The following is an 18,529-nucleotide window of genomic DNA, read 5'->3' as shown; positions in this document are numbered from 1 at the left end:
AGAAGTTTCTCAGTTTCTTGAGGTCCTTTTTATTAATTTTTCTTAGAGCCTGTGCTAATGGTGATATCTTCAGAAAGTCTTTTCCTATGCCAATTAGTTCAAAGCTATCCCCTACTTTCTTCTCTATCAGGTTCAGGGTACTGGTCATATGCTGAGGGTTTTGTTCCTTTGGAGTGGTTTTGTGCAGGGTGATAAGTATAGATATACTTCCATTCTTCTATATGAAGCCATCCATTTTAACCAACACTGTCTTTTTTTTTTTTCCAAGTGCACATTTTTGGCTTCCTTATAAAAAGGCAGGTATCAATAAGTGAGTGAATTTATGCCTTGTTTTTCATATTGATTCCATTGATCAACATTTCTGTTTTTGTGCCAATACCATTTGGGTTTTACTAATATCTATGTAGTACAATTTGAAGTGAGGGTTCATGCTACATCTAGAAGCTCTTATTATTCAGGATTGTTTTAGCGAATTTTTTCATTTTCACATGAAGTTGAAATTGTCCTTTCAAGATCTGTGAAAAAAAAATTGTGTTGGAATTTTGACAGGGATTGTGCCAAATCTGTATATTGCTTCTCGTAAGACAGCCATTTAGTCTGTATCAGTCCTACGAATCCATGATTATGGGAGAACTATCCAACTTCTGATAGCTTCCTCAATATCTTTCTTCAAAGTGTTAAAAGTTCTTTCATTAGTTAATTCACTTTACTTTACATCCCAAGCAGAGCTTCCCCTCCCTCTTCCCCTCCCAGTCCCTTCCTCTCACCTCTCTTCCCCCCCCATCACCCTCCCTGCCTTTGTCCTCAAAGAAGAGAAGACCCTCCAAGGATATCACCCAGCCTTGGCATGTCAAGTTTCAGTAGGTACATCATCTTCTATTAGTGCTAGATAAGGCAGCCAATTAGGGAAAAGGGATGCAGAGGCAAGAAGCAGAGTCAGAAGCAGCTCTTGCTCTTGCTGTTAGTGGTCTCACATGAGAACCAAGCTGCACATCTGTTACATATGTGTATGGGCAGTAGGTGTGTCCCATGCATGCTCTTTGGTTGGTGAATCAATCTCTATGATCTGCTGTGGATCCAGGTTAGTTGGTTTCTGTAGGTTTTCTTGTGGTGTCCTTGACCTCTATGATTCCTTCAATCCTTTTCCCACTCTTGCACAAGGTTGGCTAACCTCCATCTACTGTTTGGCTGCGGATCTCTGCATCTATTTCCATCAGGTGCTGGATGAATCCTCTCAGACGAGAGTTATGCTAGGCTTTTGTCTGCAAGTATAGCAGAATATCATTAATAGTGTCAGGGTGGGCTTTCTCAGGTATGTGTTTCAAGTTGGGCCAGTTGTCATTGGTTGCCCATTCCCTGACTTTCTGGTCCCTCTTTTATCCTTGCACATCTTTATAGGCATGAACAACTGAGGTTCAAACTTTTGTGCTTCAGTTGGTGTCCCCATCCCTTTATTGGAAATCTTGTCTGGTTACAGGAAGTGGCCCTATTACTAGGAGTCTTAGAGTCACCCAAGTGTTAAAGTTTTAACCAGACAAATCTTTCACTTGCTTGGTGAAAATTACTCCAAGACATATTACACATTTTTTTTTTTTTTGGTTATTGTGAAGGGTGCTGCTTACCTGATTTTTATTTCAGTATATTTGTCCTTTTCATATAAGGAGGTTACTGATTTTTTAAAAATTAATTTTGTACCCTGCTAATGTGCTGAAAGTATATATTAGCTGTAGGCATTTATTAACGCCATCAAATGAGACTAAAGGTCATCACACAAATTCTTTGGTCAAATTAAGCGAGCTTTATTTTCTGTCAGACAGGACTGTCTCCCTATAGCGGGTTTTGAACACAGCATCTAACACAGGAGAGGGTGGTGTTTATGTAGTCCATATAGCCATAAGAATATGGGGCTTGCAAGGATTGAGGAATTTCCAGAGAATTTTTGGTTATACGGCAATTTCGATAAACATTTTAAAATTTTTTGGCAGAACATCTTATCAGGGCATGTCCAAAATATATTCAGGGTATGAATGAAACTTAATAGGGTGGGGAGCATGTCACATTTTAGAAACAGGTTAAAACATGGTCACTTTGAGTTTTGCAGCAAACAGAAATGAATGTGTTCTGACATTATAGCTAAATGGCTTCTATCCTTAATATAGAGTCAGGTTGGTCATTCAATTTATTGGTAGAAATTGATTACTTATTCATATAATCATACCATCCAAAAATAAAGATATTTCCACTTTTTCTGTTCCATTTTGTGTCCTTTTAATATCTTTCAGTTGCTTTATTTCTTTAGCTAGGGCTTCAAGTACTGTATTGAAAGAAGAGAAGGTGAACAATGTTTTCTCATTCCTGACTTTAGTACAACTGTTTTGACTTATTCTTCACTTAAGTTGATATTGGATGTGGGCTTGCTCTAAATTGTCTTTATTACATTGCAGTATGTCCTGTGTATTCTTAGTTCCTCCTGAGTATTAGATTTTGTCAAAGGCCTTCATGTGGTTTTTGGCCTTCCAGATTGTTTATAATGGAAGATTATATTTATCTGTTTGCATATGTTGAACCATTCCTGCATCTCTGGGACAAAAACCTACTCATGCTTGTTTGATTTTTTTTTCTTTTTTGGATGTAGGCTTTGAACTTTTTCAAACCTACTTTATTTGATTTTTTTTTAATGCTATGCCTCCCTTCCAACTCACCTAACCTAGACAGGAGAGAAAAGAGGTTAATGGGAACAGGAGAAATAGACCATTTTAGATTCAGTTCCTTGCAGTGATTCTATTGGTGTAGTCAGCAGGATTCCAGCAGACCCATTAAACAAAAAACAAGTAATTCAAGAAAAGTGACTGCAACTGCAGCCACTGGAATCCAGAGAAGCAGCCTGGACACAGATTAGTAACCTTCCCTAGGGCAGTTCTCTCTAGGAGCATCTCAAAGTGAGCAGCCAAGACCAAAAAGCCCTTGCCTCTTGTTTTGGGCTCCTCTCAGAGTCTGTACTAGCATATTTTTCAGCTGGCAAAGCCCATGCCCCAACAAGAGCCGGTTCCTCTTCCAGTGGACAAATATCACCTGTTCTCTCACAAGTCTCTTTGCAGCGGAAAAACACAGCACACCCTCACATAAGTTTGTTTCACATCCCACACTTGGGATCACAACAAAAACATATTTACACCCATTACACTTTGATGTGTTCTTGGATTCAGCTTGTAATTGCTTTTGTTTATTTGTTTGTTGAGAAATTTTTCATTTATGTGTATCAGGGAAATTGCCTGTTAGCCTCTACTTTGTTGGGTCTAAATGAAGTTTAGGGTACAGTGTAATTGTGGCCTCAGAAAATGAATTGGGCAATATTCCTTCTGTCTCTACTTTGTGAAATAATTTAAGAAATATTAGCATTAATTTGTCTTTGAAAGCCTGATATAATTCTGCCCTAAAATTATCTACCTTGGAATTTTCTTCTTTGGTAACTTTTAATTATCACTAGAAATTATAGGTCTGTCTAAATTGCTTAACTGATCTTGATTTAATTTTGGTGGTATGTATCAAGAAAATTTTACATTATTTTTTCTTTTCAATTTGATGGAGTACAGGCTTTTAAGGATATCTTTATGATTCAATGTTCTTCCTCTGTGTCTGTAGTTATGTCCCCATTTTCATCTACATCTCTAAATTTGTTATTTGGATCTTTTCTCTGCCTTTTAGTTAATTTAGAAAACGGTTTGTCAATCTTATTTATTTTATCAAATAAGCCAGTGTTTGTTTCATTGTTTCTTTGTAGTGTGTTGTTTTATTTTTATTTTTATTTGAGAATTGATATCATCAATACTGATGAAATCAGCACAGTAGTGCGTTGATTTCTGTTATTTTGTTTTTACGTATTTGTTTTTTCTCCCTATTTTTAATTTGCTGGTCTAAAAGTATTCTTTGTGTTTTCTTGCAGCTCTTCTGATTTGAAATTTTTCCCTTTAGCTCCTTCTGTAGAGCTCGTTTTGCTCATAAATATTTCTTAAATTTGAGTTTGTCATGGAGTGTCTTTCTTCATTTATTGTGAATGAGTTTTTCTAGGTATAATATTCTGGACTGGCATCTGTGGTCTTTTAGAGTTTACAGAACATCCTTTCTAGCTTTCTGACTTTTAGGTCTCCCTTGAAAAGTTGGGTGTTATTTATTGGTCTGCATTTGTATATTACTTGGTCTTTTTTCCTTTGCCACTATTAATATTCTTTTTTCTGTATGTTCAATGTTTTGATTATTATCTGTTAAGGGAATTTCTTTTCTAGTGCATTCTCTTAGGTTTCCATTATGCTTCTTGAACCTTGATAAGCATCTTATTCTTTGGGGGAATTTTAGGTTAGGTGCTAGGGAATCTAAAAAATTACTGTCTGTGCCTTTGATCTGGGTTTCTTCTCCTTCCTTCCTTTCTATTATTCATAGATTTCATCTTTTCATGGTGTTACACATTCCCTTTATGTCTTGTGCCTGTGGCTTTTTAGATTTAGCAGTTTCTTTGACAGCTTTAAATTTTTGTATCTTGTCTTCAATGCCTGAGATTCTATGACAGTTTTTCATAGTCCTATCTTGTCTTCAATTCCTGAGATTCTCTCTTCCATCTCTGGTATTCTCTTGTTGAGGCTTGTGGCTGAGGCTCCTGTTGTTAAGTTCCTAAAATTTTTATTTCTACATTTTCCTCAGTATGAGTATGTAAGATTCTATTTCTACTTTGAAGTCTTGAACTGCTTTATTCATTTTCTTCCACTGCTTGTCCTTCTTTTCATAGATTTCTTTAACTGATTTACTCATTCTTCTTTGAGGACCTCTGTCATATCCATGAAAGCATTACCAGTGAGGTCCTTTCTTGTGCTATAGCTATGTGGCATTTCTTAGGGTCTACTTTAGTAGGCTTGCTAGGCTCTAGAAAAGACATTTTTCTTGCTGTAATTGTGTTTTTCATGCTAGAGTAAAGGCATCTGGGTTTGGGATCACTGTCATTCTAGATGCTGATAATATGATCTTCTTGTTAAGTTGATGTCTTTCTAAGCAGTTTCTGTTGCTCTCTGTGGTTCTGAGGAGAGTGTACTGTCTTTATATTGCCTGGTAGACAATTCTTCTATATTCCTTTCAGGTGTGGCCTCTGCTGTTTCTGATTAGAATGTGTACTGAAAACTTATATTTAGGAATTGGCTGAAAGCTGGGGTTGGGGAGGGGATAGGGGCATTGAGGTAGGCCATCATCTTCAGGAAGAGAGAATATGCAATATATTCCTCCAGGATCTGCTTAGTCTCCTGGGGATGGGCTTAAAGAGGAAAGAGATTCCATAGAAGGTAGAGCTGGGGATGAGACTGGGGTATTTCAGTGATGAGTTGATTTACTTGCTTCTCTGGCAGGCTTGCCTGGTTGGTTGTATGAAATTCACCTGCTGTAGTTGGGAGATAGGGCAACTGTATGCATAGAAAGGAAGGTTGCATGAAAAGAACTGCTGGAAATGGGAGGGAAGAGAGAGAGAGAGGAGAGAGGAGAGAGGAGAGAGGAGAGAGAGGGAGGGAAGGAGAGCTAGGAGGCTCACAGGTGGTTTGTTTCAGTGCTGATAGTGAGGTAGGGTTTAGCAGGAGGATGGATTTAGAGAAGCTGAGAGAATGGTGAAGATCTGCTGGAAGCTTACCTCCTTAAGCAGTAGCTTTTATTTTTCTCCTAACATGTTTGTTTTAAAAAATCCATAGACACAGCAGTGAGTCATCTCAAAATTGTCATTTTATGCCAAAAGCCCTTTTGACTTTTCTCCTGCTGCCCCTGGCTATCTGAATTTTAGTTTCTGTTGTCAAAATGCTTTGCCTCTTCATCTCTTAACATAGAAAATACTTCCTTTTAATATGTTAGCTCAGGCTTAAGGATTTTTGAGGGTCCCTGCCAGAGTTTGCTCAAAGATATTATTTTTAATGAAGAAAAAAAGGTTTTCCTCCAGATATAATTTTAAAAACTTGGGTGAATTCTTTAGGAAATGTAAAACTCATTTCTTATTTTATTTTATTTTATTTTATTTTTTTAATTAATTTATTCATATTACATCTCAGTTGTTAACCCATCCCTTGTATCCTCCCATTCCTCCCTTCCTCCCACTTCCCCCCTACTCCCCTCCCCTATGACTGTGTCTGAGTGGGACCTCCTCCCCTTGTATATGCTCATAGGGTATCAAGTCTCTCCTTGGTGACCTATTGTCCTTCCTCTGAGTGCCAATTTCTTACTCATGCTGGAGAGTTGTGCCACTCCTATTCCTTCCATGTTGTCAGCTATGGTATCAATCTTTTGTGTACTGGTTTCAAGATGCTCTAATGACTTTTATCTGGAGCTACGTGAACAAATTTCTATTCTCTTCAGATAGTCAGATAAGAATAGCATGTACAATGTGGTGAAACAAAGAGTTTATTGGGCTTACCTGAAATCATGGGAGAGGGTTTATTTATGAAATTGAGGGTGACTCAAAAGCAGCTTCATCACAGCAAAATCCCATACCATTATGGATGAAGAACTTACAGAAGCTGCATCATGGATTTATTTATTTTAGTATAATCTCCCATGTTATGTTGTTCCAGTGTTTAAGACCACTGAAAAGTCTACCCCTGACTATCAAGTTTTAATAGCCAACTTTTATTTGAGCTGCAGCTCGTCATAGCCTCTTGGTAGAATTGGGACTGAGGGAACTGCATCCCTGACTGAAGCCACAAGTGGGTTTTTTTTGTTAATAAACAATTTTATTTTTGCATGCGCATTTACATTATTACACATATATACACTCGACAACCTATAGCAAGAAGAACCACGGCACAATCAGGAATTACATAAATGTTACATTCTAAGTGTTTTGGCTATTTGTGTTTGACAGCCTTGAGAAAACATCTTTCCTATTTTGGTGCATCTAAAATTCTGAATGTAAATCAATCTCCATCACATATTGTCATTATCAACTTAAAACATCTATCTAGATGTAAAAACATCTTAACCCCTAAACAACTAAAATTCACTGTAAAACTAAGCTACCTGGTCTTCAACTCCATCAAAGACTTGAGAAGGAATAAAACTTAATTACCTGAGAGTTTTTAAAGGCAAAAATTATAACTACACAATCCCTTCATTCCTGTGCACATGGAATTCTGCAGGCATGAGATCACATCACAGGTCTTTCACAAGTGATAATTAAGCAAGTTTACAGAAGTCAGAATAAGCAATTAGCTAATAATTTTACAATTACACGTGCCTGAGAAAGGACAATGAGGCTGTAGTGTCCAGCATTTCCCCCCAAAATGTAATAGGATTCACTTCTTGGAATTGTCTTAACAAACTCAAGTCTGTGATGGAGTTGGCTTCACGCCTCTAAGATGGTTGCTTCAATCAAAATGGAGTTGTTAGCGGCTACACTGTATACTATAACTTCTCTCCTGATATTTTGTAGCCGGAAGAGACGAAGAGGAAGAAACAGTTTCAATCCCTGGTGAAGGTCCTAGAATTTTCCCTTCCCCCTTTCTACAATACATGTTGCCATTCATGTTCACCTAGATATCCTAGCACTTTTCTGCCCAGTTAGTTACCATAGATCCCTGGCATTTGGCCAAGATACTCTCTCTTCCAAGAAGGCAACTATGATATGTATGTAGGCAAAAAGTTTTTGTATTGTATATTACCGTTCTAACATAAAAATTCTAGGTCAGTTTGGGATTCACTGTGAGATAGAGGCTAGCCTGGATAACAGAGTGAAATTCTGTCTCATGTCAAAACATAAATCAAAAATAAATTCAAACTAATTATAACATATGCAGCTTTGGTCCAAGTTTGAAATACGGAATGTGCCACATACAGCTTATAGTTTAACATCTAACTTCTCTTATTTCTGGTCAAAATTCCTGGCAGAAACCACATAATATAGAAGAGATGTTTTTATTGGCTCACAGCTTCATCATGAAAATTCATCATGGAATTCACAGAGTGCATGAACAGGTCTCCTCTTCATTTCTCAGTAGCAGATAGGAACAAAGATAGACCAGAACCAGGCATGGTACAAGTTTCAATGGGCATTTCTAGTTGTCTATGACTGCCAAGAGTGCCCTGTGTTTTAAATATTTATCATTTCTTTTGTCATCAATCTGTGACTGACTGTTTAAATCCATGACACTTTATAATCAGACCTGACAAGACACCGAGGAATGGAAGAGAACAAATTACTTATGCCTTCATAAGCTTTCTCCACACAACCACACACTTAGAAAAGTTCCTTAATTCCACAGCTATTAGGCTAATGAGGGTATAAAAACTAAATAAGATTCTAGTTTTTGCCTGGAGCAGATTCAATGTATTCACTCATTTTGAAGCTCAATCTTAAAATTACTTTTCCAGGACTACACCTGCTTCTGACTGTAGCACTGGGTGGGTTCTGAATAGTCCAGAGGCATCTCAACCATAAAAGAGATATTAAGGTTAGTACAGTATGCCTCTAGCATCTTTTGGAAAAATGTTCCAATGTTTGCACATGAATACTGGCCTTTAGTATTTTATACCCAATTTATCAGGGACTCCAGGGCCTTAGCAGAGAAGGTTGCCAGCAAGGCAGCACCCTGCCTAATACCCACCTTCCTCTTCCTCCTGGGGATGGGGATCACTGATAGCCTTAAGATAACAACAGCCTATAGATCCATATTAATTACCTTTTGGTTGCTTTGGTCAAACAGCATGGCTAAGGCGACTTAAAGAAGGAAGAGTTTATTTGGGCTTATGTGATTCCAGAGAGACAGAGAACACATTGGTGGAACAGAGGCCTCTGTTATCAAAGCTGTAGCTGTAGCTGAGAGCTTATATTTTGAACTTCAAGTATGATCATAGAGAGAAAAGTATAAATAGTGCAAGTCCTTAAACTCTCAAGACCTGCTTCCTGTGACAGGCTACATTTAAGCCTCTCCCAATAAGGCCAGTGACTGGGGACAAAATATTCAAAGTAGAAGACTAAGGAGGACATCTCATTAAAACCACGACAGTAACACACATTGGCAAGGAACCACTCTCAGTCTCAGAGTGATCCCTACCACAAAGCCTAACTCACTGGTAGTCCTGTCTCTGCTCCAGTCATATAAGTAGGTCACATTTTAACTAACCCTATTTCATAGGGGTATAAACCCATCCCTTCCCAAATAAACCTTCATAGTAGACTTTTATCTCCTATCTTTGGCCTGAGACACTACCTCAGATCCCCACTGTTTGTTCAGCAATATTAAAGACTATTTTTTTTTGCCTAAAAGGATAACCTGACTCAACATCTGCATTTCTAATACTAAAACCTAGCAGTCTAGAGTTGCAATACCAATAACATCATTACTTTACCACACTGATCATCCACATGATGGAAACAAAATAGTATTAAATTATATTCAATAGTTTAAATATAATGAGGTCACCAAGGTGCACTGTGCTATCCTGTACAGAACACAGGCCTGTGGTATTTGAAAACCTGCAGGTCATTTTTTTTTTTTTTTGCTGTGCAAGATATGTGAGGTGCTCTGAATATTTTGTGAGTGATTGGATACTATGAAGCAGCTTTATTTGTATAGGAGGGCACTTAGATATTCTAAAGTATTCACTCACTCAAAAAAACAAGTTCTTTGTTTCTTATTGATATTTACAAAATAGCTTAATCAGTGTTCATCTCTTGCAATCTTGGGAGTATGTTTGCTCTCATCTCTTAGGTCTCATCATGGATCTTATCAAACTCTATGTTTAATCCCCATCACATTTATTCCCTTGGGTCCTTCCTTATGATTTCCCATAATGAAAAATGGCACCAGCAACTATAATGGTTAATACTTCTGTGTGCTTTTGAAGATATTCTTTTAAAGTAGAATGTATATTTTAATTGGTATAGTAGAACATCTTGATTGAGCATGTATTATGTTTCTTCTGTTCACCATTGTGCACTCAAACTGGGAGATGCTTCTTCAGATTGGGAGGACATTAGAGATTTAAATATTGTACAGACCTCAAATAATAAGCTGCTTAATTCCTTAGTTTCCTCAAAGGGGAAACAGTATAATATATGTATAGTATATTTAAAGAAAACCATACTGTAATATTTCATGCTTAAATATTAAAAAATAATGTATGTAGAGAAAACATAATGTCTTTGCAGGTTATCTAATGCATTGTGAGAATAAATTAAAATAATGAATATTTAAATACTTTTGGATCTGAAAAGGGCTCTGTCCTATTTATTATCACCTTTCCACAGTTCAAATCTAAATAATTTATATTTAAGAAATAAATGGTGGAACAATGTTCTAGTTTCATTTTTGTTCCTATAATACAATGTCTTGACAAACCTATCATAATGGAAAGAGATGATTATTTCAGTGAACATTTGTAGATTATAATTCATCGTCATAGGGAAGTCAATGTGGAACTTCAAATAGGTGGTCCCATCACATCTGTAATCAAGAGTGGAGAGAAATGGATCCATAATTCTCTCTTGCTTGATTATCTGTTCTCAGCTCACTTTTCTATTCTTAACAATAGCCCCTGTATAGGGAATCATGCTGCCCATAGTTGCTTAGGTCTTAACATACTTAAGACAATCCCCCACAGATTGCTCATGAATTAATTTAATAAAGAAATCACTCACTGAAACTCTGTCCAAGTAATTTCAGATTGTGTCAGTTCCATAATTAAAGTAATTCATAATTAATTAGTGAGTAAATTCGAGGTCAAATTGGTGCAAATAAGCCATGAAAATCAACATTAAAACCACTTTGACTATGGCAATTAGATTAAATGACACAAGGTACCATATAAACATTTGATAAGAAATTATCAAACATTGTTTCATACATTAACATATTTTTATAATCTATGAGTTAAAATGTATATATGAATTTATGCTAGAATTTCTTAGACACTTTGCACATCATGCTTTTAAAAAAGAAAAAAATTAAGGCATCTCTTTTACACTTCCACATCCCTGTTTTTATATGATTTTCTATTTCATCATAATTTCCATCCCTCGTTATTTATTACTAGTGACATTTGCATGAAAACAATGTTTATTTCCTTAGAGTTCATCTGTGTCTGTAGTTTATCCTTTACCTAAAGTCATAATTCTTTGTTAGTGACACACTGATTGTTCAGTGGGTAAATGATTATGATGTTGCAAACAAGATTATGACTTTAGCTGGGGAATAACAGGCAAGCATAAATGATTCTAAAGGAAATAAAGAAGCTCCTCATCTAATGTGAATGTCTTCCATAGTTATAGAAAAGTAGGGGGTATTCTTAACAGTCTCCATTAGGTGACAGTTATCTTTTAAATGAAGAGAATTAATTGGTTGATAAATCTTCTTTCTCAAATGCATGTTATAAACAACCACAGTGATGCAAACAGTTCTTAAATGTGTCTATGCTCTTGTTTGTGGAAGAAAAAAGATGCGTGCATACCTTCTAACAAGAAAAAAATACATATATTAGTATATATATACAAAGTCATGTTAAGAAATTTCTTTGAAGAATGATATTTCCCCTTAACTCCAATTTACAGCTGTATACATTTAAATAAATGTGAAAGGGAAATTTCACTGAATTTCTCATTTAGCATGTGTGTGTATGTGTGGTGTGTGTGTGTGTGTGTGTGTGTGTGTGTGTCCGTGGCCATGGCTGTACCCATGTCCATGCATGAACGTACATCATTCTGAGGCCAGAGGAAGATGCCAAGAGTCCTGTCTATGACTCTCCAGCTTATGCTCTTGAGCCAGAGTCTGATTGAATTTGTGTCTCATCATTTTATGTAGGCTGGATGGCCAATGAGACCTAGGGGTTGACTTGTCTCTACCCCTCACAGTACTGGGTTACATATATAGTGTAACCCAAGCCTGGATTTTACTTGGGTCTGGGGACTGAAATTCAGATTAACATGCTTGAAAAGCAACAGCTCTTTACCCATTAAACTACCTTTTAAATCTCATGTTTATTCTTCATGGCTCTGGAATTAAAATATGAGCATTAAAATCACAGCAGGAGATGGACATCCCACATAAATTTTCAGGAATATTTATCACATTCACTTACTTCTTTGATCTGTGACACAACCTCAGAAGAAGGTTAGGCTATTTGATGACTTTTATTTGTATAATTTCACAAGGAACACCAAATGACTAATAAACCAGTAGATTTTTTTTATAGAGAAATTAAATCTAGTGATAGGAAGTCAGGCACTTCTATGGTAACAACAGCTTACATGGTGTTTTCATTCTGAAGGTTATTTTATCTTCCAAGATACTATATCACTAGCTTAGTCTCAGGCTTTATGAATAGGATAATGAAAAGACTCAATTGGACATACTCTGGTTGTCAGTTCTTTTCTTTATTGTAAGACTTATGCTTATATTTTGTTGGCAAGGACTTACATCTAGATGCAGAGGAAATGAATATGTGACTGAATATATAGATGCTTAGAACAGATCTAAGGTTGTTTTATCAGGGAAGACAAGAAAGGAGGGAAGTGAGGGCATGTGGCATCCTCATTGCTTGTGGCATCTTTCTCACTGCTGCTCTATATCTGGTTGTTTTCAGAACATATGAACATTGCACCTAGTGTAGATTAAATATGTAATAAAAGCCAGTTTTCACACAAGTCACATTTTGAGGCACTGCTTTGCTTAAATCACACTGTTTATTACATAAACCATCTCTCAATTTTCTGATATTTATTCAAAGGCACATGATACACAAAAGACCTAATTATCATTCATATTGAGTTTCTCACTTTTAGACTTCTTGAAATACATTCTACATCATTGAAAAGTTTTTACTTTGGGCTAATGCCCAAATCCAATCTACCTTGACAAAGACTTTCAATGCACACATTTAAAAATTGTGATATGAAATACTTGTTTTGAATTGATATTCCAATATTAGGGAATTATGAAACTCATGTTGGGAATGTTCACTAGTGCACATACAGAACAAATAAAAATAATATTTTATATAAATGTTGTATAGTACTACAGTAGAGCCAAGATTTCCAGATGCTCTTGGACATTGTCTCAATGTTGTTACTACAAAGCAAAGCTGAAATCCTTCCCATTACATGTCTACTGGGAAAGTATGTTGAAGCTGGCTTTTGAGAAGCTGAAGATTTCTTGATTTGGTGAGATATCTGAAAGAAATCTAAGTTCTCAAGAAACACAAACATAACTGAATTTGATTTATAAAAATGGAGCCTTTGAAGACTAAGGAAAAGAAGTTCTATCTTCAAACTTAAGGTGCCTTCCTAGAGTTCCCAGATCCCTAAGTCTCATTCTGATTCTGGTATTTTGATAATCACACTGTCCAAATTTGTTAAGACAAACAGCTGGGCTTACGTCTTGCCTTTTTTACTGTACATTCAGACTCGAGCAAAGGACAAATAGAGTTTACCTTGAATTCACTGAAATCTATGCAAGTCTGTCTGAGCTTCAGGCAGGTGTCTGTATTTTTAGATTATATACAATTTTGTTAAGCACAGACACGATACTGAAAATAATTAGGAACTTATAGTGACAATAGAATTGCATTTAAAGTTGAGAATAAAAATACAAAACAAAAACAAAAACAAAAACAAAAACCCCCAAAAACAAAAAACAAGCAAACAAAACAAACCAGGCTTGTTTCAAAGGAGCATTGGAAATTCCTGGCATCTGATGCATTTCTGTCCTAGGACTGCTATGGCCATAGACACAGACATCTAAGGGAGGATTCTTGGCTGAGTAGCTCAGGTGCTCTGTTCTTGCATACTCCTAGTTCCTGCTTATGATCAAGGATTTCATTTATTTGTGTAATTGTCATTCTACCTCATATCCTTCCTTCCTTCCAAACATGTCAGTTTTCCTTGGCCAAACTGGGTTTCAACCTTACATCGCAAGCGAGACATTGGAACCCTAACCCAGATGCTGAGTTGTAACAAAGAGCCCTTAGGTGAAGGAAAAAACAATTTTCTATAAATCATGGCCTGCATATCGCAACAGTCCCAGGGCTACACTTTCAGGCAGGTATTAAAAGGTGAAGCCTAATCGATTATAGACTTCTTGGACAGACTCAGGGAATGGACTCAGGATCAAAGGAAGGTTTATAGGACAGAGTTTATGAATGCGATGGTGGGTATGAAGAATGGAATGATAAAATAATGGTTATTAAAGGTAAGTGGTAAATCAGGGCCACTCTTACTGCAAGGTACAGTGCAGTTAATATTAATGCAGCACCAACCTTAGAGCATGTGCTCATAACTCTCGGCATGTCATTCTGCCGCATGGGATTTGGAATAGCTTTAACTCTATTCCTCTAACTGTAGCTGGAAATGAATAATCAGTACTTTCACTTTTAATTTTTTAATCAAATCTTAATTCATGTGCATCTCCATATCTAGTGATGATTTACCTTGTAAATGAACGTAAATTTAATATTTAATTCTCTTCTGAGTAAAGAATTTTCTGGAGCTTCCAGAAGATTTGTGAAGAGCTGTGTGACCAAACTAGCAAGTACTGTCCTTCTGCTTGCTTGGTATCAGGGTAGATGATTCTGGAGGAAGCTCGTTGCAATCTCATACAGATGTCCTTTTACTGGTTCTTGAAATGGTCCTATTTCCTTCTAAGTAGAGTAGGAACTAATCCTCTATCAGTTGCTCCAGATTAAACAGGGGTTAATGGTAACAGAACTTTCTACCAAGTTTGGGTCTCTTTCTACTCTCAAACAAATGCCAATATGTAAACGAGACATTTATTAGCCAATAAGTATTGCATTTCGGATAAATGGTTTATTTTCCAAGTTGGAAACAATTGTATTTTAACAGAATCACTCTTCTTTCAAGATTTTAGGTTATTATAAGATCACTAAAACCACATTTAGTTAGTATTAGTGGTAAAGAATTCACTGTGCTGGTAAAGAAGAGGGCATTTTGGCACACAGTAAAAAGCCTGTCTCGATTTAAATTTCAGTATGCACCAAAAAAAAAAAAAAAAAAAAAAAAAAAAGCACAAAGTGTGGTTTTCAAGAATTAATTCAAGTGGTTCTGAGGTTCATTCTTATTAGAATGAAATTTTGTTTTCTTTTTCTATTAACACAAAATAAATATCGATACTCATACTAATGGTAGTCTTCAACATATAGTACTTGTGGCTCTGAAATGTAGTCATCAAACTCCATCAGTTTTTAAAATGATAGCTAGAAACATTATCTTAATTTTTCCCCTTATACTACCAGTCAACTAAAATGCAGTTGGTACTACTTTCAGTCTAATCTGTAGAAGGCTAAAACTTAGGTTTGGAAAAAACCATATATTTTAAAAGACCTATGCTTTGGGTTATCCATCACAGAAGCAGTGTTATCGTGTATGAGTAAGATTCATTGTGTATTGTCAAATGTGCTTCCTAGACAAGGGAAAGAATACTGCCCTGTCAGCTGCTGCAAGGACTTTTCAGTCCCTATTACCTTTATCTCTTTTCTATCACACAGATTTTGATGCTTTCACTAATTAATGCAATTTTTCTATAGATATGTCTAGTCAGGGTCCTATTTTCTCATCTTATGAATTCTTTTTAACCCACACAAGTCAGCCTCTTTTTATCCCCACTTGAGTACAACCTTCACCTCAATGTCCTGTCCTGCCTTTTTTTTCTTCTTCTTCATGATTTCTGTGTCATCTGATGTGCATGTTCTCTCTGTTATCAACTTCTGCTTCACCTATGCATATGAACACCACATCCTCCTGAGAACATTTCCACCTCTCTTGAGTGTTTTTCAAAAGTGTCCCTGAACTTTCCTGCCTAGCTTCTGCATGTTGTTGATATGATCTGGCTTCACAGTATTTGCTCCTGGTACATATATACATTTTTTTCCCTAGGTGAGATCACTTAGGTGAAGATGCACAATCATAAAATAAACACCAATGTTTAGCTATATATTAATTTACTAGAATATGAAAAACAAGATTATGAATTTATATTTCCAAGGGGCTACTCCTTAGGTTTTTATTTTATGAAGGGTATCACCAATTGCCTATTGCTCAAGCGAACAAACCTAGGTATCGTAGTTGAATTATCTTCTCTTCCCCACAGCATCATATGCATTCTAATTTCTAGAACATACTCTGGGGAGTTGAAGCCATTGATGTTGAGAGATTGTGGAGTTGGTGGTGTATGGCTCTTCCTGTTTTGGTTTTGTTGTTATGATATTATCAATATACTTTGTTTTAATTTTTAATGTGGTTGACCTCATTGTGCTGGGATTTTCCTTCTAATAGCTTCTGTAGAGCTGGGTTGGTGCATAGATATTGTTTAAATTTGGTTTTGTCATGGAGTGTTTTGTTTTCTCTATCTATGGTGATTGATGGTTTTGCAGAATATAGTAGTCTGGGTTGGCATCTGTAGTTTTTTAGTGTGTACATGACATCAGCCCAGGTCCCTCTGGCTTTCATGGTCTCTGTTGAGAAGTCAGGAGTATTTCTAATGGGTCTGCCTTTATATGTTACCTGACCTTTCCCCCTTGCCGCTTTTAATATCCTTTCTTTGTTCCGAGTTTTTAGTGTTTTGATTATTACGTGTCAGGAGGGATTTCTTTTCTTGTATAATATAGTAGGTGTTCTATTAGGCCTTGTGTATGTTCAAGGGTATCTCTATCTTCGGGTTGGGGAAATATTCTTCTATGATTTTCTTGAAAATAGTTTCTGGTCCTTGAAACCTGACATCTTACTTTTCATTTGTTCCTATAATCCTGAGGTTAAGCCTTTGCATGTTGTCCTTGATTTCTTAGATATTTTGTGTCACAAATTTTTCTGTTTTAATATTTTCTTTGAGAAATGTATCAATTTCTTCTATTGTATCTTCAGTTCTTGAGATCTTGTCCTCCATTTGATGAATTCTGTTGGTGATACTTACCTGTTTGATCCCTGATCTCTCCTCTAGGTTTCCATTTCTTGGATAATCTCGGATTGTGTTTTCTTAACTGATTCTCATTCTGTTTTCATGTTTTGAACAGCTTTACTCATTTCCTTCACCTGTTTCATTGTGGTGTCCAGTTTTTTTCCTCAATGGCCTCTATTCATTGGTATTTTCCTGTAATTCTTGTAATGATATCTTCCTTTTGTCTTTATAATTTTGAAATAACTGTATGTGCATAGTTTTAAGGTCATTTCCCAAGATTCAGCTGCACTAGAATGCCGATTCCTGATCTCCAGTTGTAATATAGAGCAACAGTAATACAACTGGCATGGTACTGGCATAGAGATAGGCCAGTTCATCAGTGGAATAGAATTGAAAACCCAGAAATAAACTTACACACTTATGAACATTTGACTTTTGACAAAGAAGCCAAAACTGTACAATGGAAAAAAAATATCATCTTCAACAAATGGTGCTGGTTCAATGGGATGTCTACATGTAGAAAAATGCAAATAGATCCATATTTATCATCCTGCACAAAACTGATGTCCAAGGGGATTAAAAACCTCAACATAAAGCCAGACACACTAAATCTGTAAGAAGAAAAAGTAGGAAAGAAACGAGAACTTATTGGCACAGGGGACAGCTTCCTGAACAGAACACCTATAACTTAGGCTCTAAGATCAGCAATTAATAAATGGGATCTCATGAAACTGAAAACCTTCTGTAAGGCAAAGGGCACTGTCAGCTGAACAAAATAACACACTATAGATTGGGAAAAGATCTTTGTTAACCCTACATCTGACAAAGGCCTATATATTAAGAATTCAAGAAATTAAACACCGCTAAACCAAATAATCCAATTAAAAATGGGGTACAGAGCTAAACAGAGAATTCTTAGCAGAGAAATATCAGATGGCTGAGAAACACTTAAAGAAATGCTCAACATCCCTAGTCATCAGGGAAATGCAACTCAAAACAACTCTGAGATTCCATCTTACATCCATCAGAATGGCTAAACTCAAGTGACAGCACATGCTGGTGAGGATGTGGAGAAAGAGGCACACTTCTCCATTGCTGGTGAGAGTGAAAACTTGTACAGCCACCTTGGAAATCAATCTGGTGCTTTCACTGAAAATTGGGACAAGTGCTACCTCAAGACCCAGCTATACCACTTATGGGCATATACCATAAAGATGCTCCACCATACAACTAGGACATTTGTTCATCTATGTTCAAAGCAGCTTTATTTGTAATAGGAAGAATCTGGAAACAACCTAAGTGTCCCTCAACCAAAGAATGGATAAAGGAACTGTAGTACATTTTCACAATGGAATTCTACTCAGCTATTAAAAATAAGGAAATCTTGAGATTCTCAGGCAATTGGATGGAACTAGAAATGATCATCCTAAGTGAGATAGCTGAGACTCAGCAAGACACTCATGATATATACTCACTTACAAGTGGATATTAGTTCAATGTCGATGTCCTCTGAGAGACTCTACATCAGGGGAATCTGAACAAATACTTAGACTCTAAGCTGCCGAGAGCACCAGGAGTTGTAGGGAAGAGTGTAGGGATGGAAGGTCCAGGAG

This window comes from Acomys minous (genome assembly GCF_964271855.1).
Source record: "Acomys minous genome assembly, chromosome: 19".
Lineage (NCBI taxonomy): Eukaryota > Metazoa > Chordata > Mammalia > Rodentia > Muridae > Acomys > Acomys minous.
Note: the sequence above shows the minus strand (reverse complement) of the source record.